Source organism: Protopterus annectens, chromosome 7.part0, assembly GCF_019279795.1.
Source record: "Protopterus annectens isolate FY-2018-M chromosome 7.part0, PAN1.0, whole genome shotgun sequence".
Classification (NCBI taxonomy): domain Eukaryota; kingdom Metazoa; phylum Chordata; order Ceratodontiformes; family Protopteridae; genus Protopterus; species Protopterus annectens.
This window is the reverse complement of record NC_056739.1, coordinates 1,482,134,098-1,482,160,599: the sequence shown is the minus strand read 5'-3', so window position 1 is coordinate 1,482,160,599 and position 26,502 is coordinate 1,482,134,098. Positions and strand designations below refer to the sequence as shown.

The 26,502-nt window shown below is 44.3% G+C and overlaps 1 protein-coding gene across 2 annotated transcripts in view; it reads right to left on the bottom strand.

Annotated features, from left to right (window-relative positions):
- The window catches only part of SETD5 (SET domain containing 5), a 2,687,190-nt gene that overhangs the window by 2,014,647 nt on the left and 646,041 nt on the right, over window positions 1-26,502 (bottom strand). The window lies entirely within an intron of this gene.

Sequence of the window (26,502 nt, the reverse complement as noted above, 5' to 3'; positions counted from 1 at the left end):
GGATTTGATGAATTTGGACTAGAGCAAAGACATGACAGATGAAAATTAATGACCTTCAACTTTTGAACCAATAAATCATATTAGATATATGAAAGTCATGTACTTACCATAACAAACAGATTTCTGTTGCCTACCTTCGTCTGTCTCAACAAGTGGGTACATTGCAACTGAAGCAAGAAACTTAACTTTGGTTCCAAGGCTCAAGCTCCCCTCCCCAATAATGCACCGTCACCCCCTACTGCCCTCAGATAGAGTTTGCCTAAAAGTACAGTTCTGTACCTACCATAAATGTAGATGTTCGAGTGTTCACACTGCTGCAGTCATTACACTTGGGTTATCCTGCCATCAGGCGGTCCCGCAGTCGGCCAGAGTTCCAAAGTCTTGGTCCGGCGTCGGTTGCTGTCACTTCTTCCCTGATGTCAGTGCGCCAGGAGTATACAAGATGCATCAGACACCATTTTCTTCAGTTTTTCTTGCCCCAGATGTCAGGTGCCCCCAAGTAGGTAGGCAATACATATTGCTAATAAAACATATATAAAAAATAAAAACAATACCTTCAGTTACAAGCAAATACACCACAAAGGATGTATAGGATAGAAAGGTATAGATAAGTCCAGCTAGGACAGAAAGGATGGAGGGAGGATAACCTGGACTGCAGCAGTGTGAACACTCTAACATCTACATTTATGGTAGGTACAAAACTGCACTATGTTCATCGTGTTACACTGCTGCAGTCATTACACTTGGGTAGAATTCCAAAGCTAAGGTTGGTTGGCTGGTCTATAAAGAGTTAGGATTGGCTATGAGGCCCTGCAGAGCTGCAGTGGCAAATCCTGCTCTGGATTTAGAGTAAAGAGGCAAGTGGTAATGCTTGGTAAAGGTGTGCACTGAACTCCCAAGTTGCATCCTCCAAAATTTCCTTGGTTGGTACTCCTCTGAGAAAGGCTGTTGAAGTGGATGTTGCTCTGGTAGAATGTGGCCTAATGTTATTAGGGACTGATTTTCCATGCTGTGTGTAGCAGTAACGAATACAGTGTCCTATCCATTTGGAAATAGTCTGCTTTGAGATGGCCTTGCCCTGTGATCCTGCAGCATATGCTACAAACAGTTGCTCAGTTTAAATGAAAGCTTTTGTTTTGTCCAAGTAGAAGTGTAGCTGCCTGTGTATGCCAAAGAGTGCAGACGTTTCTCCCCTTTATTCTGGGGGTTTGGATAAAAAGTTGGCAAATGGATGGTTTGGTTAAGAGCCACACTAGATACCACCTTTAGCATAAAGGTACAGTTTGTCCTTAAAGAAACCCTGTCCTGATGAAAAATGATAAAAGGTTCCACTGCCATTAATGCCTGTAGCTCTGAGACTCTTCGTGCTGAAGTTACTGCCAGGAGCAGAGCTGTTTTCCATGATAAAAAGTTTAGATCGGCTGTATTGGCTGGCTCAAAAGGTGGCAGTGTCAGTTTTTTCCAAAACAAAATTGAGGTCCCAAGTTGGTGCTGTCCGGGGCGGTCTTATGTTTTTAGCCCCTCTGAGGTACTGCTTTAGCAAGGGATGAGAGAATAATGGAGGACCCGTGCTGTAATGTGCTGAAATGGCAGAGGCATGGATCTTAATTGATGAGAAGGATAGGCCTTTGTCCAGCATCTCAGTTAAGTATTGTAAAATCTGAGGAATGTTTGGGAGAAGAGGGACAAGGCTTTGAGCCTGGTTCCAGGCACAGAATCTCTTCCATTTTTCTGAGTAAGATTTCCTGGTGCTAGGCCTCCTGGCCTCCAAAATGACATCCATAACAGCTTTAGAGAGAGGTGTTGCCTGTTTGACTAATGAATCTGCCATGCAGCCAGGTTTAGGGTTTTGAGCTGACCGTGCAGGATCTGATTGTTTTGTTGAGTCAGGTGGTGTGAAATTTAAGGCAAAATCCATGGTGGGCCTTGAGCTAAGTTCTTTAAGATTGGGTACCAGTGCTAGTGTGGCCAGTCTGGAGCAATCAGGATCATGTGTGGTTTTTCTTGTCTGGCTTTTAGGAGTACCTTTGAAAGGAGAGGCAGTGGTGGGAAGACAAACTTTTAGGCTTTTCCAGCTGAACGAAACAGCATCCACTTTCCATGCTTGTGTGTGGTAAGTCCTTGTGCAGAATTTTTGTAGTTGGCAATTCAGTGGGGACGCAAAAAGATCTATGTCTGGGCATCCCCATTTTTGCATTACCATGCTGAAGATTTGTGGATTCAATTTCCATTCGTGAGGGTCCATGATATTTCTGCTTAGATCGTCTGCCAGGGTATTTTTCTTTCCTGGCAGGAATTGTGCTTGCAGATGAACTTGACAAGTTAGAGCAGTGTTCCACAAGGTCATGGCTTGTCTGCATAGGGGATAAGAATGAGTGCCCCCTTGCTTGTTTATATACCACATTACTGTGGTGTTGCCGGTCTTTAATAATTGTCCTGGATGCAGAAGGTCCTTGAAAGCTGTTAGGGCATTTTGAACAGCCAACATCTCTTTTTGATTGATGTGAAGATGCATTTGGTCTGTGGTCCACTTGCCCTGAATACATTTTCCTGCCATGTGTGCTCCCCAGGTGTAATCCGAAGCATCTGTTGTTAGAGTCTGCCTGGCTGTGGGAAGAGTGAAAGGCTGACCCTTGCTTAGGTGACATGCCTGTGCCCACCATCGAAACTCCTGTTGTAGGCAGGGAATTATTGGTATTACTGCTTCTAAACTGTGAGAGTGTAGAGTCCAAACACTTTTTAGGTACCACTGTAATTTCCTCATATGCAGTCTGGCATATGGTAGTAGTATGCAGGATGCCATGAATCCCAGGGCCAGCAGAATTTTTCTTGCAGAGAGATGGGACGTTTTTGCCAGTAGTTGAAAATATTGAGTCAGTTGTCCTTGTTTGTCTGGCATGAGAGAAGCCATCTGGGCTGTTGTATTTAAGCTGGCACCCAGTAATATCTGTTGAGAGGGTACTAGTTTTGACTTCTTTTCATTTACTGTGTACCCTAGAGAAATTAGCAACCTTTTTACAAACGCCAGATGCTGTAGAAGAATGTCCTTTCTCTCTGCTTGAATGAGGCAGTTGCCCCGGTATGGATATATTTGAATTCCTTTTTGTCTGCAAAATGCAATTACTGGTGCCAGGCACTTGGTAAAGACCCTGGGGCGCAGTAGACAAGCCAAAGGGCAGTGCAGAGAATTGATAGTGCATTGTACCAGCTTTGAATCTGAGGTATCTTCTGCAATCTTGTCTGATAGGGACATGCAGGTATGCCTCTGAGGTCCAAAGTAACAAGCCAGGCCTTCTTGCCCAGCATGGGAAGAAGCTGCTGTAGTGTCAACATTTTGAATTTCAGAACATCCAGGTAAGTATTTACAGTTGAAAGGTCTAGTATGGGTCTCCAGGCTTTGTCCTTTCTGGGGACCAGGAAGTCTCTTGAGTAAAATCTTGTCCTTGCTCCTGCTGTGGTACTTTTTGAATAGCTCTCATGTCTATGAGGGCTGAAATTTGTTTTTGAGCCTCTGCCCATTGATTTTTGTGGCAGGTTTGGCATTCCTTTTAGCATTGGTAAAGTGTGAAAGTGGAACCTGTAACCTTGAGACACAATATTCAGAACCCATTTGTCTTGGGTGATTGTTTGCCAATTTTGAGAAAAAAGTGCTAGTTTTCCCCCCAAGGGGGCTGCCAAAAGGGAAGTGTTTGGTATACAAAGGGGAAATTCATTGGGACCCTTTCCTGTAGGGTTGAGACTTGTCCTCACCTCCTTTTGGGGTTGAGGTACCCCACTGCCATTGTCTGTTAGGGTCTTGGGGTTGAGATCTGCCTCTTGGGTGTCTGTATCTGCCTCTCTGTGGCCTGTCTGACACTGGAACGGACCACTTCTTTGTAGGCCAACTTCTGCTAAATCGAGGTGGCTGTACCTGTAAGAAATCTTTGACTGTTTGAATAGATTTAAGCTTTATCCTCCATTTTCTTTAACACCTCTTCTGCCTTAACACCAAACAAGGTATCATGCTGTAAAGAAGCATCCAATAATTTTGCCTTAACATGATCAGGTAAACTCTGTTCTTTTAACCAAGCATGTCTTCGAATCACAGAACCTGTAACTGCAGCTCTACAAGATGCCTCTAAAGAATTAAAACCACATTGCAGAGTATGTTTTCCCACCTGTTCAACTGCATGCAATAAATCCTGCATATCTTTATAGTCAGGAGCTTCTGAGCTTGCAAGCATTTTCTGTTTTAACTGAGCCATTAAATACTGTTGGTACTTAAGCAAGTGAAACTGGCAATTTAAAGCCCTTACTGCTGAAGTTGCAGAAGTGTAAACTTTCTTCCCCCACCTATCCAATGCTCTGGAATCTCTGTCAGAGGGGACTGGATTTTTTGCAATGGAAGCCTTAACCCCTTTGGGACCCTGGGAAATTGTTTCTGTGGCAGAAGGATTTTTATAAAGAAACTTGTGAGAGTCAGGGACTCTATAATACCTGTCTGGCTTGGCTGGTGCAGGGGGCAAAGAATCAGGAGATAAGCTGGATTCAGAGAACACATCATCCACAATATCTAGCACAGGCGGAATAGCCAGGGGCCTGTGCTGAGGCAATAAAAGGAAGTCCCGGAGCCTTATCTTGGATTCTGAATACTCCTGACTTTCCCAATGGAAATGCTCCCTCATGGTATGTAAAGTTTCCCCAAAAGAGTAATCCTCAGGAGGAGAGGCTGAAGGGATAGATTCTTCAGCATCAGAGTCCTCATACGGGGGTAGAGCGTATCCCTGGTCTGAAGAGGAATCAGAGGAAATGGAAACCTGATCAGAGGGAATCATAGTCTGTATCCTGCCTAGGCCTTTTCTCAGGAGGGGGATGGGAACCCCTGATTAGAGTTATGCGGTGTTCTTCCATTTTAAGCATCTGTTTCTTAGGCATGGAGGACTGTCCAGGAGAATGCTGTACTTGCTTCTTTGTCTTTAATGGTGTTTTTGTCTTGGCTGGTGCTTTAATGGTAAGTTGTGAAGGTCTGAAAACACCCTCAGAAGCCAATGCCTGCTCAGCGGCTCCAGACCCATCTGAGAGATTAGTTTCTGTAGGCCCAATACCTTGAGTTTCCAGAGGCCTAGTTGTCTCCACGTGGGAGTCGGAGGCGGCCTGTGGCTCTGAGGTAGCGGGTGTCAGGGGCTGCGAAAGCGCCTCACTGAGAACCGGCGACTGGCCTAGAAGAGGCTTCGTCGTCTGTTTTGGACCTCGGATGCCTGTCTTTATCCTTGTCTTTGCGTTTTTTTAAGAATTGCTGTCGTCTGTTGTTCCAATGGCATTGTATAATTGAGCCTTTGGCCAAAGTAGTGCAAAGCAAAATCAAAACATCGTTTTATAGTGCGTTTGTTAAATCTAGCACAAAACTGACTAGTGGCGTCGTGATCAGGGCCTAGGCATGGAATACAGTAAGAGTGGAAGTCCTTATGAGGTATTTGCTTCCCACAAGAAATACAATAATTAACTTTTTCTGACATCGGTCTGAGGCAAGAAAAAAGTTTACTCAACGGGGTACTTCGCTTTACTGAAGACTTCAGATCTGAAATTCGACTTTGAAAATCTCAGGAGTCTGCCAACCGGCACTTGCGAACTGCTTTTGCTTCGGGCACCGCGCGGCAAGAAAGACTGAAGAAAATGGTGTCGGATGCATCTTATATACTCCTGGCGCAATGACGTCAGGGAAGAAGCAACAGCAACCGACGCCGGAACAAGGCTTTGGAACTCTGGCCGACTGCGGGACTGCCTGACGGCAGGAAAACCCAAGTGTAACACGATGAACATCATGCATCATTCCTGAAGAAAAACACTATTAAAAAGAAAGAGCACTCGAAAAGAACTGCATCCAAAGGCTCCAAGGAAGGTGCAATTTAGCCCAGTAGAAGCCATTAACAATGCGGATCTGGATAGGGGATAGTGGGTAGAAATGCTGAGATGTACAAAAAAACACACTGATCTATCATTATGTTAAGCACATAACTTTCATATCCAATGTTTTCTCTTCTGTTAGCCTCAACAAGTGGGATGGAGTCCCCAGCAAGAATAACCTCAGGAAGCACTATAAAATGAATCTGGAAAATAGATTCAGTGGAAGCTCTGGATATGGATTGTAGACTGAGCTTGTAACGAAAGACAAACTTGTGAAATATTGACCATGCACTGCTACTGCACTAATGTCATCAATGGAAATGTGAATAAAATGGCTGAGGAGGCCACAACTGCCCTAGTAGAACGTGCCTTCGGTTTTGAGGACCAAGACAACCCTTTACACCTGGAAACAAAATAATACAATCTAATAACAACCAGGACAGGATAACAGACTCTGGAGCCCAAGCTGGCTTTAAAGATGAGAAGCAGTTGATCACTTTTCTTGAAGTCTTTTGTGCTGGGAAAATGAAAACAAAGCTGAAAGTAAACCAACAGAACAAAGCAGATATTCACCTTTATTTTGGAAGTTTAGAAAAGTGTGTAGTCCAGTTTAGACTGGCCTCTGAAACCACTTTGGAAATGAAAGATAGGATGGTCCGAATGGAAATTCTATTCCCATGAAAATGTAAACATGGAGGCTTTCATGACAAGGCCTACAATGCTGAAATCTTCCTGGCAGACCAAAACTATAAATACTTTACAAGACAGAAATTTCAGATCTACCCAAGTGCAAGCTCAAACAGTGCCGTCATAAGACTAACAGGATAGTACTGTCCCAAAGGAGAGACATAATTCCTTGGGAGGGGCATAAAACAAAGGCATCCCTTAAGAATAGTTTAGAAAGCTACAAGAAGCAATGGAAGCCTGCTGCTCTCCAACATAATTAAAAATGGCACCTTAATGTACTGTAATTGAGGAATAACTGGCCCCTGCACAGAAGAGAGCCACCAGGAAATCCAATATCAAAAGCAATGGTGCTAAGAAAGGGTCTAGACCCTTAGCAGTAGTCCACTTGGTGAATCTTTTCCACTTGCTTCTACAGATCTTTGAAGTGCAAGGTTCCTTTGAAGTGAAAATGTACAGACTCAAAGAAAGCTTGAAGTTAAGGCCATCACTAGAAATGGAGAAGCTAAGAGGTCAGATTGAGGAATTTGATGTCTGGATGAGGCTTGCTTAACGCATGAGATCAGATCCCAGAAGGGGATTCAGATCTCAAGGATACACTACATGAAGCCAAAGTGGAACTAAACCTTTGGAGGCCAAAAGGCAACAATGTCAATCACCTTTGCCTTGCCCCAGGCCATTTTAAAAACCTGAGAGAAGAGTGTAAGCATACAGAAGTCCCAGGGGACAAATATGGACCATACCTCCTAAGGAATCAGCAAGAAAAAAGCTGTTGCTTTTTGTCAAGGCTATAAAAAGGATAACAGCAGGGATGGCCCTAGCAGCTGAAAATTTCTGACACCACTGACTGAGGGACCACACATATGCAGAAGAATCGACTTGCTCTATTTCTCCACTAGGAAAATGCACTTGCTTGGAATGTGTTTCAACAAGGAAGTGCTGGGAAGACGTTGCTCATTGGCACACACTTATGGCCTCTTGATATAAGGGGCAAGACTGGGTTTCACCTCACTTGCTGATGTACCAGACCAGAGACGCTGTGCTATCAACACCCCTGAATAAGCAACTCCTGAAAGTACTGCAATCCAAGGAGGGCTGACCACATATGCAAGAAACTGACACAAAGGTTGGGCTCTGTCTGTGACCAGGTACCTTGGATAATCCTCCATTTGAAATATACCCCCCACTGCCCTTTGCAGGTGACATCTTACAGAGGTCAGTGGGGAAATCAAGACACCATAGGAAATGTCTGCATAATATGGCAAACCTGATGAGGTCTTGCAGTGGCTGACAGCATGGACCACTGGATGGACAGAGTCCACTGGAGTACTCTCCTAAAACTGTGTGTTGGACTACACTGACTACACTGACAGCAACTGCCATGGCCCCCAAATAGTACACTTGTGTACACTTACCATATATGTAGACGTTGAGTGTATTCACTGTTGCAGTCATTACATTTGGGTCATCTGCTTGCAGGTAGCCCTCAGTCGGCCTGATTAACAAAATCTTGGGTCCTGCGTCAGTTGCTGTCCGTTCTTCCATGACGTCAGGGGTATACAACATGTAGCCGACGCCATTACATCAGTTTTTCTTGCCCCAGATGTCAGGTGCCCCCCCTAATGGGGAGCAATTAAATATAAAACTACAAAGACATACCTCCAACAAAAAAGCAAATACACCAAAAGGACTTTCAAGCCTAGTAAAAGAAGAAGAGGTATAGCCAAAAGAAGTTAGGGGGCTGGAGGGAGGGTAACCAGGACTGCAACAGTGAATACACTTGAACATCTACATTTATGTTAAGTGTACACAACTGTACTATGTTCTTCGTGTTTAACTGTTGCAGTCATTACATTTGGGTAGATTCCCAAAGCTATGGTTGGGAGGAGGAACTCAGATAGCCTTCGGATCAGCTATAAGGCCCTGCAAGACTGCAGTGGCAAAGCCAACTCTGGATATAGAGAAAATTGGCAAATGATAATGTCTGGTCAAAGTATGTACAGAACTTCAGGTAGCAGCTTCTAGGATGTCCCTGGTAGGGACGCCTCTGAGAAAAACAGTAGAGGCAGAAGCAGCCCTGGTGGAGTGAGGTCTGATCCCCTGGGCGACAGGATTTCCATGGTGCTTAAAGCAGAAATGAATGCAATGCCTATCCATTTACAAATGGTTTGCTTTGAAATAGCCTTCCCCTCTGCAGCAAATGCCACCAGCAGTTGTTCAGATTTCCTTTCAGGTTTAGTATTGTCCAAGTAGAATTTAAGTTGTCTATGCACATCTAAGGAATGCAGTATCCCATTCCCCTTTGTTCTGTGGATTGGGAAAGAAGGTTGGCAAATGAACAGACTGATTAAGAGCCACACTGGATACCACCTTGGGCATAAAGGATGGATTGGTTCTGAGAGACAGCCTGTCCACATGAAAGATGATGAAAGGCTCCACTGCCATAAGGGCCTGTAATTTAGATACCCTTCTAGCTGAAGTGATTGCTAAAAGGAAAGCTGTTTTCCAAGAAAGAAATTTTAAGTCTGCAGTAGCAGCTGGCTCAAAAGGAGGTAAAGTGAGTTTCTCCAAGGCAAAGTTAAGGTCCCAGGCTGGGATTGGTGCTCTCCTGGGTGGTCTCAAATTTTTGGCTCCTCTGAGGAACTGCTTGAGCAGTGCATGAGAAGAGGGGAGGTTCTGTGTTATAATGAGCTGAAATGGCTGAGCAGTGGATTTTAATGGAGGAAAAAGACAGGCCCTTGTGAAGCATCTCAGCTAAGTATTGTAAAATCTGAGGTAAATTGAGCGCTGCTGTGCTCATCCCTTGAGATTGGTTCCAGGCATAGAATCTTTTCCATTTTTCAGCACAAGATTTTCTAGTACTAGGCTTCCTTGTCTCTAAAATGATATCCATCACAGGTTTACTGAGGGATGGTAGAGGAGAGATTATGTAATTAATCAGGCTGCAAGTTTCAGTGCGCTGAGACAACAGGGAAGGAAGTTTGTGGCATGTGCCATGCGGATAAATGTGACACTGTGCAGGAGGGGGTACCAGTGTTGGCAAAGCCAGTCTGGAACTATCAAAATCATCCTTGGTTTGTCCAGTTTGATTTTTAGTAGTACTTTGGAGAGCAGAGGCAGAGGGGGGAAGGCATAGAATGATAGTTTTTTCCAGCTGAAGGACAGAGCATCCAATTTCCAGGCTTGCTTGTGGGGAGTCCTTGTGCAAAATGTGTCCAATTGGTAGTTCTGGGTAGAGGCAAACAGGTCTATATCTGGGCTCCCCCATTTGCTTGTCAACATGTTGAAAATCCTTTGTTCCAGTTTCCACTCGTGTGGGTCCACGAGGTTTCTCCTTAGTCCGTCTGCCAGTGTATTTAATTTTCCTAGCAGGAATTGAGCTTGTAGGTGCACTTGGTAGCTCAAGGCTGTGTTCCACAATGCCATGGATAGTCTGCAGAGGGGTTAAGAATGTGTACCCCCCCTGCTTATGTACCACATAACAGTGGTGTTGTCAGTCTTTACCATAAGTTGTCCTGGAAGAATGTGGTCCTTGAAGGCTGTCAGAGCATTCTGTACAGCTAACATTTATTTTTGATTGATATGCAGGTGAATTTGACTTGGGTTCCATTTGCCCAGAATGCACTTCCCTGCCAGATGAGCCCCCCATGCATAGTCTGATGCGGCTGTTACGGTTTGGGTGGCAGGGGGTGATGTGAAAGGTAGTCCCTTGTTTTGGTGGCGGGCCTCCGCCCACAAAGGAATTCTAGGCGTAGGCAAGGTATGATAAGAATCACTGCTTCTAGATCCTGAGAATGTTGACACCATAGGCTTTTTAGATACCACTGTAGTTTCCTCATATGAAGTCTTGCAAATGAAATTAAAAGAATGCAGGAGGCCATGAACCCCAAGGCTTGCAGTATTTGTCTTGCAGACAGCAGGGTTTTCGTGGCTACTTGTTTGAAGTAGGTTGTCAAATTAATATGTTTCTCTGGCATGAGGTAAGCCATCTTGGAAGTTGCATTCAAGCTTTCTCCCAGGAATATAATTTGTTGACAGGGTACCAGGTGTTATTTCTTTTAGTTTATGGTATATGCCAGACAAGTTAGAACCCTTTGTACAAAGGCCAGATGTTTTAAAAGTATGTCCTGGCTTTCTGCCTGAATTATACAATTGTCCAGGTATGGGTATATCTGAATATTTCTTTGCCTGCAAAATGCAAAAACATGAGCTAGGCACTTTGTGAATACACTGGGCACAGTAGATAAGCCAAAGGGCAGTGCAGAGAACTGATGGTGCGTATATAGTCTGCTTTGAAGCATAGGTATCTTCTGCGAGATTCCCCGATTGGGATGAGCAAGTATGCTTCTTTTAAATCTAGAGTTGCCCACCAGGCATTTTTGCCTAGCATAGGAAGTAATTGGTGAAGTCAGCATCTTGAATTTTGGAATTTCCAAAAAGCTGTTTAGAGTAGACAAGTCCAGGATAGGATGCCATGAATTGTCTTTTCTGGGTACCAGGAAAAGTCTGGAGTAGAAACTTTATCCCTTTTCCTCTTCCGGTACCAGTTGAATAGATGCCATGCTTAAGACAGAAAGTACTTGTTTTTGGGCCTCTTCCCACTGATTTGGGGATAGGCCCCCACCACCCGCTTGGTGTTGGCAACATGTGGAAATGAAATCTGTATCCCTGGGACACTACATTTAAAACCCATTTGTCCTGGGTAACGAGTTCCCAGTTCTTTCCATGAAGAGCAATCTTTCCCCCCAAAGGGGCAGTCAAGTTGATAAGTGCTTGGAAATTTTAAACGGAAGTCATTGAGACAGATTACCATAGGGGGGAGTCTTATTACTCCCAGATTTGGAAGTGGAGGCCCCCCCACTGCTTAGTCCTGTGTGTCCCCTGGGACTGAAACCTGGGGCTTTAGCTGTGTCTGGGTTTGGCTTGAGAAGACCTGGAAGGGGCTGGAAAGGACCAATTTTTAGAGGGCCAGTGCCTAATAAATCTAAGAGGCTGAACTTGTAAGAAATCTTTAACAGTTTGCATAGATTTAGCTTTATCTTCCATCTTTTTAAGAACTTCCCCAGCCTTGTTGCCAAACAGGCGATCCTGAATTAAGGGAGCATCCAACAATTTAGCTTTAACATGATCAGGCAAAGACTGCTCCTTTAGCCAAGCATGCCTTCTGAGCACAGACCCAGTAACAGCTGCCCTGCAAGAGGCCTGTAATGAATCAAAACCACATTGCAAAGTATGTTTTCCAACCCGTTCAACAGAATGCATTAAATCCTGTAATTCTTTATTTTCAGCACAGTCGGGAATCAACATAATTTTCTGTTTAAGCCATCCAATAACATGTTGTTGACACTTTAATATATGAAACTGGCAGTTTAAAGCCCTAATGGCCAAGGTTTCAGAAGTGTAACACCTTCTTACCCCATCTATCCAGCGCCCTGGAGTCTGTATCAGAAAGGGTAGGATTTTTAACAGTAGAAGCCTTAATGCCCTTGGGTCCCTGTGAAATAGTCTCTGGATCTGCAATAGGATTTTTAAAAAGGAACTTGTGTGAATCAGGAACCCTATAATATCTGTCAGGTTTTCTGGGAGCAGGAGGCAAACAAGAAGGGGCCAAACTAGACTCCAAAAAAGCATCAACAATGTCTAGTACAGGAAAAATAACTAAGGGCCTATGCTGAGGTAGAAGAAATCCTTAAGCCTCTCTTTTTCAATCAGAAAAATCATGGCTTTCCCAGTGGAAATGCTCCCTTAGAGTATGTAAGGTTTCCCCAAAAGAAAAATAGTCTGGAGGAGAAGCAGAGGGAGTGGAGTCCTCTGCATCAGAATCCTCATAAGTAGACAAGGGCAAATCCAGATCATCAAAAGAATCAGAAAAAAAAAACAGAATCCTGGTCCTAAGATTCATAAACAACTTCAGTCCTAGGCCTCTCAGGGGGGGGGGGGGGGGGTTGGCTACCCCTGATTAGAGTTATTAAATCTTCAACTATTCTTATTTGCTTTTTAGGCATAAAAGCCTGAGCATGTGGTCTGCACCTCATTTTTTCAGACATGGTTCAAGATTTAGGCCTAAGTGAAGGAGGAGTCTGTTTAATATGCAAGTCCATAGGCCTGAATACACCCCTCAAAAGCCGGTGCCTGCACAGTGGCTCTGGACCCATCCAAGGTAGAGACATCGGCGGGTTCCATAGCTGAAGCATCTCGCGGCATACCGGACTCAGAATTGGTCTCAGTAGAGGCCTGCGAATCAGAAGTAGCGGGTATCAAGAGCTGCAAAAGCACCTCGCTGAGTACTGGCGACTGGCTTAGGAGAAGCGTCGTCGGCAACTTTGGACCTCAGCGGCCTGTCTCAGTCTATCTTTGCGTTTTTTCGGAATCCCAGTAGTCGGATAGGTAACAGAAGACATTTCTGGATAATTAATCCGGGAACTGAAATATTTAGAGGCAAAAATATACAGACAACTTATAGTGCTCTGATTAAATAAAGCACAAAACCAACAGCAAGGTACGTCGTGGTCAGGGCCTAGGCAAGGAATACAGTACAAATGAAAATCCTTATGAAGTATTCGCTTTCCACAAGTAATGCAATTATTAACTTTTACTGACATCTGTAATGAGCAAGAAAAAGTTTTCCCAACGGGGTACTTAGCTTTAGTTGAAGACTCTGGTTCTGAAACTCGAAAATGAAAATTTCAAGAGTCGGCCGACTGGCACTTATGAACTGCTTCTGCTTCGGGCACCGCACGGCAAGAAAGACTGAAGTAATTGGGTCGGCTGCATGTTTTATACCCCTGACGTCATGAAGAAGGGACAGCAACAGACTCAGGATTCAAAACTTTGTTAATCAGGCCCGGCAAGCAGACAACCCAAATGTAATGACTGCAGAAGTGAAACACGAAGAACATCATAGTGAAACAGGAATGCCAGAGGACTCTGCTGGTGTAAGACATTTGAAGCTTGAAGACACAGACATGACAGTCTGGACAGAGGTGGCGTTATCTACAGTGGATATAAAAAAAAGTGTACATACCCCTGTTAAAATGCCATGTTTTTGTGATATAAAAAATCAGAACACAATAAATCATTTCAAAACTTTTCCCACCTTTAATGTGATCTATAACCTGTACAATTCAACTGAAAAACAAATCTGTTAGGGGGGAAAAAATATAAAAAATAAAAAACATACAATAAGCTGGTTGCATAAATGTGCACACCCTTAAATTAATACTTTGCTGAAGCACCTTTTGAATTAATTACAACAGTCTTCTTGGGCACGCAACTGCCATCAAATAAAGACTATTGTGGTCTCATTTTTTTTTATATCACAAAAACATGGCATTTTAACAGGGGTGTGTACACTTTTTATAGCCACTGTATGTGGCGACCTACAACATTTTAACTGGTTCTATTTTGGCTTTGTGAAATTTACTAAAATTCCTAAAGAGCACAAATGGAGTAAGGAGACTGATATGAATTAGCAAACTCTTTGTGGTGGCTGTGATATGCCAATCACCTAAATACAGGAACATGTAGGACCCCTGCAACCAGAGTTGGCCCACTTCCACTGCCATGCATTTGAACACCTTGGGGGGCTGTGGTAAGACCAAAGGGCAGTGCTCTGAACTGGAAATGACCCCAGCCAGAAACTAGGAGCCTACTGGACTTCCAAGCTATCGTGATGTGATATTGGTCTTCTTGTAGGTCCACCTAGCACATCCAGTTATCCTTCTTCAGAAGAGAGAGAGTACAGATTGTACCATTACCATTCAGAATTATGCCTGCATAACAAATCAACTGGCTTAGTTCCTAGACTTGCATTAACATCTCCATTCTTTTTGCCACTGAAAAGAAGTGAATATACTCCAGATCCTTTCTGAACTACTGGTACAGCATTCTAGATTATTGTTTTATCAGTTTTAATATTTTCTTTGCTGCTGCTGCTTTTTTGTTGGGGTGGAACATCTGTCAGTTTAGTTGTCACAGCCTTAAATCCAAACAGATCCAATACACCTACTTTTTAAGGCAAATGGAATCAGATCTCCCTCCCCACATGTATGCAAAACGTTAATTTACAGTGATCAGTACAAAGGGGCTGTTTCAGAAAGACTACAAAGTGGCACTTCAGCTTCACATCAACAAGCAAGAAACATTGAGGGGGACTGTAACAAGTGGAAAGCTATACGAGAAAAGAGCTAGACATCAGCTGTTTCTGAAGAATGCAGTGCTACTACTCTGCTGACTGCATGAGACAAACATGCCGAGGTCCCATATACCTGAAATGACTGGCGAGATTAACCTGGGGATTGAGCTCAGGCAGACCCAAAGAAGTACAATTGTGTACACCTACCATAAATGTAGATGTTAGAGTGTATTCACTGTTTCAGTCATTACATTTGGGGGTTATCTGCTTGCAGTAGCCCTCAGTCGGCCTGATTAACAAAGTCTTGTGTCCTGTGTCGGCTGCTGTCCCTTCTTCCATGACATCAGGTCATCAGGGGTATAAAGCATGCACCAGACGCCATTACATCAGTTTTTCTTGCCCCAGATGTCAGGTGCCCCCTAATGGGAAGCGAATAAATCTCTAAATACAAGGATATACCTCCAACAAAAAAGCAAATACACCAAAAAGCTTTTTGAGCAAAGTGAGAGTAGAGGTACAAAAGAAGAAAGGGGGCTGGAGGGAGGGTAATTAGGACTGCAACAGTAAATACACTCTAACATCTACATTTATGCTAAGTGTACACAACTGTACTATGTTCTTCGTGCTTCACTGTTGCAGTCATTACATTTGGGTAGATTCCCAAAGCTAAGGTTGGGAGGAGGAATTTAAACAGAATTAGGACCAGCTGTAAGGCCCTGCAAGACTGCAGTGGCAAAACCAGCTCTGGATTTAGAGAAAATTGGCAAATGATAATGTTGGTGAAAGTATGTACAGAACTCCAGGTAGCAGCTTCTAGGCTGTCCCTGGGTAGGGATGCCTCTGAGAAAGGCTGTAGAGGTAGATGCAGCCCTGGTAGAGTGAGGTCAGATGCCCTGTGAGATAGGTTTTCCATGATGCTTACAGCTGAAATGAATGCAATGGCCTATCCATTTAGAAATGGTTTGCATTGAAATAGCCTTCCCCTCTGTCCCTGCAGCAAATGCCACCAGCAGTTGTTCAGATTTCCTTTGAGGTTTAGTCCTGTCCAAGTAGAATCTAAGTTGCCTGTGCACATCTAAGGAGTGCAGTATCCATTCCCTTTTGTTCTGTGGATTAGAAAAGAAGGTTGGCAAATGACTGGACTGATTAAGAGCCACACTGGATACCACCTTGGGCTTGAAGGAGGGATTGGTTCTGAGGAACACCCTGTCCGCATAAAAGATGATGAAAGGCTCTACTGCTATAAGGGCCTGTAATTCAGATACCCTTCTTGCTAAAGAGATTGCTAAAAGGAATGCTGTTTTCAAAGAAAGAAATTTTAAATCTGCAGTAGCAGCTGGCTGGAAAGGAGCAAGAGTGAGTTTCTCCAAGACAAAGTTATGGTCTCAGGCTGGAGTTGGAGCTCTCCTCAGTGGCCTTAAATTGTTGGCACCTCTGAGGAACTGCTTGAGCAGTGGGTGAGAGAAGAGGGGAGGGTTCTGTTATAATGAGCTGAAATGGCTGAAGCGTGAATTTTGATGGAGGAAAAGGACAAGCTCTTGTGAAGCATCTCAGTTAAGTATTGTAAAATCTCAGGTAAATTGGGTGCTGCTGTGCTCATCCCTGGAGACTGGTTCCAGGCACACAATCTTTTCCATTTCGCAGCATAAGATTTTCTAGTACTAGGTCTCCTTGTCTCTAAAAAGATATCCATCACTGGTTTACTGAGGGATGGAAAAGGAGAGATTAAGTAATTAGCCAGGCTGCTATCAGTGTTTGAAGCTGAGGGTGCAGAATCTGGTTCTCCTGCTGAGACAACAGAGAAGGTGTCTGAGGCAGGTGCCATGGGGCCAACAGTGACACACTGCACAAGAGGGGGTACCAGTGTTGGCGTGGCCCATATGGTGCAACCAAAATAGTCCTTGACTTGTCCTGTTTGATCTTCAGTAGTACTTTGGAAAGCAGAGGAGGAAAGGCATAAACTGATCAGCTAGTTCTGGGGGGAGGAAAACACTGGGCTCCCCCATTTGCTTGTCAACATGTTGAAACTCCTTGGTTCTAGTTTCCACTCATGTGAGTCCATGAGGTTTCTGCTTAGTCAGTCAGCCAGCGTATTTTGCTTTCCTAGCAGAGATTGAGCTTGTAGATTTACTTGGTAGCTCAAGGCTATGTTCCACAATGTCATGGCTAGTATGCAGGGGGGGTAAGAATGCATACCCCCATGCTTGTTTATGTACCACATAACAGTGTTGTCCGTCTTTACCATTAGTTGTCCTGGAAGAATGTGATCCTTGAAGGCTGTCAGAGCATTCTGTACAGCTAACATTTCTTTTTGATTGATATGCAGGTGCATTCGACTTGGGTTCCATTTGCCCTGAATGCACTTCCCTGCCAGGTGAGCCCCCCCAAGAATAGTCTGATGAGTCTGTTAGGGTTTGGGATGGCAGGGGGTAGCATGAATGGTAGTCCCCTGTTTAGGTGGCAGTCCTCCGCCCAAAGGAACTCTAGGCGTAGGCAAGTTATGACAGGAATCATAGCTTCTAGAACCTGAAAATGTTGACAATATGCTTTTTAGATGCCATTGTAGTTTCCTCATATGCAGTCTTACACATGGAATAAGAAGAATGCAGGAGGCCATGAACCCCAAGGTTTGCATTATTTGCCTCGCAGATAGCCGGGTTTTTGTGGCCACTTGCTTTAAGTAGGTTGTCAATTGAATCTGTTTCTCTGGCGTGAGGAAAGCCATCTGGGAAGTTGTATTCAAGCATGCTCCCAGGAATATAATTTGTTGACAGGGGACCAGGTGTGATTTCTTTTCTTTTATGGTGTACCCATGACAAGTCAGCACCCTTTACACAAAGGCCAGATGATTCAAAAGCATGTCCTGGCTTTCTGCCTGAATTAGACAATCGTCCAGATATGGGTATATTTGAATATTTCTTTGTCTGCAAAATGCAATGACTGGAGCTAGGCACTTTGTGAATACCCTAGGCACAGTAGATAAGCCAAAGGGCAATGCAGAGAACTAATAATGCGTGTAGCCCGATATGAAGCATAGGTTTTCTTCTGTAAGATTCCCTGATAGGGATGTGCAGGAATGCTTCTTTTAAATCTAATGTTGCCAACCAAGCATCCTTGCCTAACATAGGAAGCAACTGGTGATGAGTCAGCATCTTGAATTTTGGAATCCCCAAAAAGGTGTCTACAGCAGAAAGGTCCAGGATAGGATGCCATAAATGGTCTTTTCTGGGTACCAGGAAAAGTCTCGAGTAGAAACCTTGCCCCTTTTCTTCTGGTACCAAATGAATAGCCCCAATGCTTGAGAGAGAGTACTTACTTTTGGGCCTCTGCCCACTGACTAGGGGGTAGATTTGGCCAACCGCATGGTGTTGGTAACGTGTGGAAGTGAAATCTGTATCCTTGGAACACTAAGACCCATTTGTCCTGGGTACTGAGTTCCCAGTTCTCTGCATGAAAAGCAATCTTTCCCCCTAAAGGGGCAGTCGGTTGAGAAGTGCTTGGAAGTTTTAAAAAGTAACTGAGACAGTTTACCATAGGGGGAGTTTTATTACTCCCAGATTTGGAAGTGGAAGCCTCCCTGCTGCTTAGTCCTGTGCGTACCCTGGGACTAAAGCCTGGGTGCTCTGCTGGACCTGGGTTTGGACTGAAGGTCTGGCAGAGGCAGGAAAGGACCAATTCTTAGAAGGCCAATGCCTACTAAATCTTGGAGGTTATACTCGTAAGAAATCTTTAACAGTTTGCATAGATTTAGCTTTTTCCTCCATCTTTTTAAGAACTTCTGCCTTGTTGCCAAACAGGTGGTCCTGATTTAAGGGAACATCAAGTAATTTAGCTTTAACATGACCTGGCAAGGATGGCTCCTTAAGCCAAGCATGCCTTCTAAGTACAGACCCAGTTACAGCAGCCTTGCAAGATGCCTCTAGTGAATCAAAACCACATTGCAAAGTATGTTTTTTCCAACTTACTCAGCAGAATGCATTAAATCCTGTAAATCCTTATTTTCAGCACAATCAGGAATCAACATTTTATGTTTAAGTAATCCAATAATATGCTGCTGATACTTTAAGATAGGAAACTGGCAGTTTAAGGCTCTAATGGCCAAAGTTGCAGAAGTGTTCATAGATTAGTACTAAACTAACTGCCCTTGCGAGCCATTTTAAGCCTACCCAATTATCCCTTGTGAGACTCAAACCCTGCACCTTCTGTTTGTAAGGCAAACACCTTAACCATTAGGCCACACTCCCTTACCCATCTATCCAGCGCCCTGGAGTCTCTATCAGAGGGGATAGGATTTTTGGCACTAGTAGCTTTAATGCCCTTGGGTCCCTGTGAAATGGTCTCAGGATCCGCAGTAGGATTTTTGAAAAGGAACTTCTAAGAGTCAGGAACCCTGTAATATCTATAGGTTTTCTGGGAGCAGGAGGTAGAGTGTCAAGGGCCAAGCTAGATTCAGAAAAAGCATCAACAATGTCTAGTACAGGAGGTATGGCTAAAGGCCTGTGCTGGGCAGGAGTAAGATACCCTAAGCCTCTTTAGAATCAGAGAAATACAGACTTCTCCAACGAAAATGCTCGCTGAGAGTATGCAAGGTTTCACCAAAAGAAAAATCCTCTTGGGGGGGCAGAGGGAATAGAGTCCTCAGCATCAGAATCCTCATAGGTAGATAAGGGTGAATCCTGGTCATCAGAGGAAACAAATTTCAGAATCCCTTTCAGAAGTATAAGCAAAATGAGTCTTAGGTCTCTTAGAGGGGGAAGGGTGACTTCCCCTGATTAAAGTAATAAGGTCTTCAGACATTCTTATTTGTTTTTTAGGCATAGAGGCTGATCATGCAGTCTGGGCGTCAGTTTTCTAGGCATGGTTCGAGTTTTAGGCCTTAAAGAAGAAGATGATGGCATTGGTTTATTATGCAAGTCAGTAGACCTTAATACACCCTCACAAGTCATTGCCTGCTCAGCGGCTCCAGACCCATCCAAGGTAGAGACATCCGCAGGTTCCACAGTTGAAGCATCTCGCGGCATACCGGACTCTGAATGAGCCTCAGAGTCCTGCGAATCTGAAGTAGTGGGTATCAGGGGTTGCGAAAGCACCTGAGTACCAGCGAACTGGCGACTGGCTTAGAAGCATCGTCGACAGCTTTGAACCTAGGCAACCTGTTATCTGTCTCTATCTTTGCGTTTTTTGGAATGTTGGTAGTCGGATGGCTTACCGCAGACATATCAGGATAAGTGAACCGAGCACCAAAATATTTAGAAGTGAAAATATACAGACGATGGATAGAGGTTTAAATAAGGCACAAAGCCAACAGCGAGGGTATGTCGTGGTCAGGGCCTAGGCAAGGAATACAGTAAGAATGAAAATCTTTATTAGGTATTTGCTTTCCTCAAGAAATGCAATTTACTTTTACTGACATCAGTTCAGAGCAAGAAAAAGTTTCTCCAACGGGGTACTTAGCTTTTAGTTGAAGACTTCAGTTCTGAAACTCGAAAACAAAAATTTCAAGAGTCAGCCAACCAGCACTTGCGAATTGTTTCTGCTTAGGGCACCGCACGGCAAGAAAGACTGATGTAATGGCGTCGGCTGCATGTTTTATACCCTTGACGACCTGATGTCACGGAAGAGACAGCAACCGACGCAGGACCCATGACTTTGTTAATCAGGCCAACTGAGGGCTACTGCAAGCAGATAACCCAAATGTGATGACTGCAACAGTGAAACACGAAGAAAGTACAGTTGTACCATAAATGTAGATGTTCGAGTGTATTCACTGTTGCAGTCATTACAATTGGGTTTATCCTGCTGGCAGGCTACCCGCAGTCTGCCTGAATTCCAAAATCTAGGTCTGGCGTCAGTTGCTGTCGCCTCTTCCCGGACGTCAGTGCGGCAGGGGTATAAAAGATGCAGCAGACGCCATTTTCTTCAGTTTTTCTTGCCCCAGATGTCAGGTGCCCCCAAAAGGATAGGCTAAAATATGTCTATAACGCATGCATGCACCAAGTAACAAGTTTCCTTCATCTACAAGCAAATACACCACATAGGTTGTATAGAATAGAGAAGTACAGGTAAGGTCCAGCAAAGATAAGGGGGATGGTGGGTAACCTGGACTGCAACAGTGAATACACTTGAACATCTACATTTATGGTAGGTACACAACTGTACTATGTTCATAGTGTTTCACTGTTGCAGTCATTACAATTGGGTTGAATTCCAAAGCTAAGGTTGGGAGACTGGAACTAAATAGAATTAGGAGCGGCTGAGGTTCTGCAGGACTGCAGTGGCAAAGCCTGCCCTGGATATGGAGTAGAGTGGTAAGTGGTAGTACTTTGTAAAAGTGTGCACTGAACTCCAGGTTGCAGCCTCTAAAATGTCTTTGGTTGGAACTCCCCTGAGGAAGGCTGTTGAAGTGGCTGCTGCTCTGGTTGAATGTGGCCTAATGCCCTTAGGCACTGACTTGCCATGTTGAGAATAGCATAAACAAATACAGTGACCTATCCACTTCGAAATAGTCTGCTTTGAGATGGCCTTTCCTTGTGATCCTGCAGCATATGCTACCAGTAATTGCTCAGTCTTTCTGAATGCTTTGGTTCTGTCCAAGTAGAAGCGCAGTTGTCTGTGTATGTCCAAATAATGCACAAGTATCTCATCCTTATTCTGTGGGTTTGGATAAGAGGTAGGCAAATGAATAGTTTGGTTGAGGGCCACACTGGACACTACCTTAGGCATAAATGTGAGGTTTTTTCTTAGAGAAACCCTGTCTGGATGGAAAATGATAAAAGGTTCCACAGCCATGAGTGCCTGTAGCTCTGAGACTCGTCTTGCAGAGGTTATTGCTAGGAGCACAGCTGTTTTCCATGATAAAAATTTTATATCAGCTGAAGCGGCTGGTTCAAAAGAAGGTAGAGTGAGTTTTTCCAAGACATAATTGAGGTCCCATGCAGGTATTGGTGAACTCCTTGGAGGCCGTAAGTTTTTGGCTCCACTGAGGTACTGCCTTAATAAAGGATGAGAAAAAATAGGTGGCTCAGTATTGTAATGAGCTGAAATGGCAGAGGCATGAATCGTAATTGATGAAAAGGATAGTCCTTTGTCCAGCATCTCAGTTAAGTACTGCAAATTCTGAGGGATATTTGGAACAGTCGTGTCAATTCCTTGGGCCTGGTTCCAAGCATAGAATCTCTTCCATTTTTCTGCATAAGATTTTCTGGTACTGGGCCTCCAAGATGACATCCATCACCGCTTTAGAGAGAGCGGAGTTTTGAAAAGCTACATTATCCGCCATGCTGCCAGATTTAGGGTCTTCAGTTGGCTGTGCAGGATCGGATTGTTTTGTTGGGTCAGTAAGTGAGGAATTTGAGGTAATGTCCATGCTGGGCATTGAGTCAAGTTCCTTAGGATTGGGTACCAGTGCTGGCGGGGCCAGTCTGGGGCAATCAGCATCATTTTTGGCTTCTCTTGTCTGACCTTTAGGAGTACCTTGGGGAGGAGAGGCAGTGGGGGAAAGGCATATACTGTCAAGTTTTTCCAGCTGAAAGACAGAGCATCCACTTTCCATGCTTGCTTGTGATAAGTCCTTGTGCAGAATGTGTGTAGTTGGCAGTTGTGAAAGGAGGCAAATAGATCTATGTCTGGGCATCCCCAAATCCTTATGTTGAAGACTTGTGGATCCAATTTCCACTCGTGGGGATCCATGAGGTTTCTGCTTAGTTCATCTGCCAGAGTATTTATCTTTCCTGGTAGGAATTGTGCTTGCAGATGTACTTGGTAAGTCAATGCTGTGTCCCACAAAGTCATGCCTAGTCTGCAAAGGGGGTAGGAATGTGTGCCTCCCTGCTTATGTTCCACATGACTGTAGTAGTGTCCGTCTTTAATCAGCAGTTGTCCTGGATGAAGTAGGTCCTTGAAGGCTGTCAGGGCATTTTGAACAGCTAGCATCTCTTTTTGATTGATATGCAAATGCTTTTGTATTGCGGACTATGAGCCCTGAATACATTTTCCTGCCATGTGGGCCCCCCCAGGCATAATCCGCTGCGTCTGTTGTCAATGTCTGCCTGGCTGGGGGTACGGTGAATGGCTGCCCCTTGTTGTGGTGACGGGCCTTTGCCCACCATCGAAACTCATGTTGCAGGCAGGGAATGAGTGTAATTATTGTTTCCAGGCTGTGGCAATGTTGAGTCCAAACACTTTTTAGATGCGATTGTAGTTTCCTCATATGCAGTGTTGCATATGGAATTAGCAGAATGTAGGATGCCATGAAGCCTAAAGCCTGCAAAATGTTTTCTTGCAGTTAACTGGATGTTTGTTGCCAACTTTTTGAAATAAGTAGTCAGTTGCCTTTGTTTGTCTGGCGTGAGATAAGCCATCTGGGCAGTTGTATTTAAGCTTGCACCTAGGAATATTATCTCTCGAGAGGGTACAAGTTTTGATTTATTTTAGTTTACTGTGTACCCTGGGCATGTTAATAATCTTTTTATAAACGCCAGATGCTGTAGTAGTATGTCCTTGTTCTCTGCTTGAATAAGGCAGTCGTCCAAGTAAGGATATATTTGTATTCCTCTGTCTGCAAAATGCAATTAGTAGTGCCAGGCATTTTGTTAAGACCCTGGGCACAGTAGATAAGCCAAAGGGCAGTGCAGAGAATTGGTAGTGCATCAAGCCAGCTATGAATCTGAGGTATCTTCTGCATGATTGTCTGATTGGGACATGCAGGTATGCCTCTTTTAGGCCTAAAGTTACAAGCCAAGCCGCCTTGCCCAGCATGGGCAGAAGCTGCTGCAGAGTCAACATTTTGAATTTTGGAATATCCAGGTATGTGTTTAGAATTGATAGGTCCAGTATTGGCCTCCAGGCTTTGTCCTTTCTGGGCACCAAGAAAAGTCTTGAATAAAATCCTTGTCCCTGCTCTTGCTGTGGTACTTGCTGAATGGCCCTCATGTCCATGAGGAATGAAACTTGTTTTTGTGCCTCTGCCCATTGATTTTGTGGCAGGTCTGGCATACCGTTTGCCCTTGGCAGGGTGTGAAAGTGGACCCTGTAACCTTGTGACACTATGTTCAAGACCCATTTGTCCGGGGTGATTAGGTGCCAGTTTTGGGAAAAAAAGTGCTAGTTTCCCCCCTAAAGGAGCTGCTAGAAGATAAGTGCTTGGTGCTGGCAGGGGGAAGTCATTGGGACTGCTTTCTGTATGGCTGTGATTTGTCTTCTCCGCTTTTGGAGGTAGAAGCACCCCATTGTTTAGACCTGTATGAGCCTTGGGGCTGGGATCTGCTTCTACGGTATCTGTCTCTTTGTGGCCTGTCTGACCCTGGAAAGGGCCAATTCTTTGTAGGCCAGTGTCTGCTAAATCTTGGAGGCTGTACCTGTAAGAAATCCTTCACTGTCTGCATAGATTTAGCTTTGTCCTTCATTTTCTTTAACACCAAACAAAGTATCATGCTGTAATGGAGTATCTAATAATTTTGCTTTAACATGATCAGGCAGATTCTGTTCCTTTAACCAAGCATGCCCCCCAATGACAGAACCCGTAAAAGCGGCTCTGCAGGAGGCCTCCAAAGAATCAAAGCCACATTGTAAAGTATGCTTTCCAACTTGTTCAGCTGCATGCAATAAATCCTGCATTTCTTTATTTTCTGCACATTCAGAATTTGTCAACATTTTCTGTTTAAGCATTGACATAATGTATTGCTGATATTTAAGCATATGAAACTGACAATTTAAAGCCCTTATAGTCAAGGTAGCAGATGTGTAAATTTTTTCCCCCATCTATCCAGTGCCCTGGAATCTCTGTCTGAGGGGGTAGGGTTTTTTGCAGTGGAAGTCTTGACCCTGAGAGATAGTTTCTGGGTCAGCAGCAGGGTTTTTAAATAGAAATTTGTGCAAGTCTGGAACCCTGTAGTATCTGTCTGGCTTGACAGGGGCTGGAGGTAAGGAGTCAGACCGGACTCTGAAAATACGTAATCTACAATGTCTAGCACAGGTGGAATAGCCAGGGGCCTGTGTTGAGGCAGTAAAAGAAAGTCTCTGAGCCTTTTCTTAGATTCTGAATAATCTTGGCTCTCCCAGTGGAAATGCTCCCTCATGATACGTAGCGTTTCCCCAAAAGAATAATCCTCAGGAGGAGAAGCTGAGGGGATAGACTCTTCAGCATCAGAATCCTCATAAGGAGGAAGAGTGTATTCCTGATCAGAAGAGGAATCGGATGAAATGGAAACCTGATCTGAATGTTCATATTCTACCTTTTGCCTAGACCTCTTGTCAGGAGGGGGATGAGAACCCCTGATCAAAGTAATCAAGTCTTCTGCCATTTTGAGCATCTGTTTTTTAGGCATGGAGGCCTGTCCATGGGGATGTTGTACTGTTTCTTTGTCTTTAAAGCTGCTTTAGTCTATCTTTGAAGCTGAAGTAGTTTTAACATATAATTGTGTAGGCCTGAAAATGCCCTCAGAAGCCGGTGCCTGCTCAGCAGCTCCGGACCCATCTGAGGGAAAGGTTTCTGAAGGTCCAATACCTTGAGTTTGTGTAGGCCTGGTTGATTCCACGTGGGAATAGGTATTGGCCTGTAGCTCTAAAGTTGCGGTCATCAGGGGCTGCGAAAGTGCCTCACTGAGAACCAGCGAACTGAAGAATGGCCTAGAAGAAGCCTTGTCATCAGTTTTGGACATCGAATGCCTGTACTTCTCTTTTTATTTGCATTTTTTGTAAACTCCGGAAGTCGTCTGTTCCGACGGCATTATATAATTAAATCTTCTGCCAAAGTAATGAAGTGCAAAATCGTACCGACACTTAATAGTGCATTGGTTAAATCTAGCACAAAACCGACAACTAGCAATGTCATGGTCAGGGCCTAGGCAAGGAATGGAGTAAGAATGAAAATCCTTATGAGGTATTTGCTTCCCACAAGAAATACAATTATTAACTTTATGACATTGGTCTGGAGCAAGAAAAAAGTTTCCCCAACAGGGTACTTAGCTTTAAATGAAGACTTTAAATCTGAAATTAGACTTGAAAATCTCAGGAGTCGGCCGACAGGCACTTGCGAACTGCTTTGGCTTCGGGCACCGCGCGGCAAGAAAGACTGAAAATGGCGTGGGCTGCATCTTTGATACCCCTGCCGCACTGACGGCAGGGAAGAAGTGACAGCAACCGACGCCAGACCTAGACTTTGGAATTCAGGCTGACTGCGGGTAGCCTGCTAGTAGGATAACCCAATTGTAATGACTGCAACAGTGAAACACTATGAACATCATCCAAGCTGTCAGCTTGAGTGTGGACAGATTTGGGGGAGTCAGCTCTTGTGAGTGAGATATGAGGTCCTGACGAGTGTCTAGGATCCAAGGAGGTTGTAACAGATGAGGTCGGAGGAAGGGAAACTATACTTGAAGAGGCCAGAATGGGGCAATGAGGATCACTTTGCTTCTCAACCGAATAGCTTTCCTTAGAACAAGGGGGATCAGAGGAATTCGAGGATAAGCATAAAGGAGACCCGTGGGCCAATCGTGAATCAAAGCGTCTCTCAGCGACTCCCAGAGAGGAAGAAAGAGGGCAAAGTATCTGCTGCAGTTTGTGTTTGAGGGGGAGGCTAAAAGGTTGCAGCATGGCTGGCCCCAATGGCTGAAAACTTCCGCCGCCACACTCGGAGACCACTAGTGAGGATGGAGAATGCATCTGCTTAGCCTGTCCACAATCACGTTGGAGCTCCGATCAGAAAGCAGTTGGAAGCTATCGCTCACTGCCAGATTCTCATGGCTTTGCGACATAAGGGGTAGGATTTGGTCCTTCCCTGTTTATGTACCAAACCACGGACA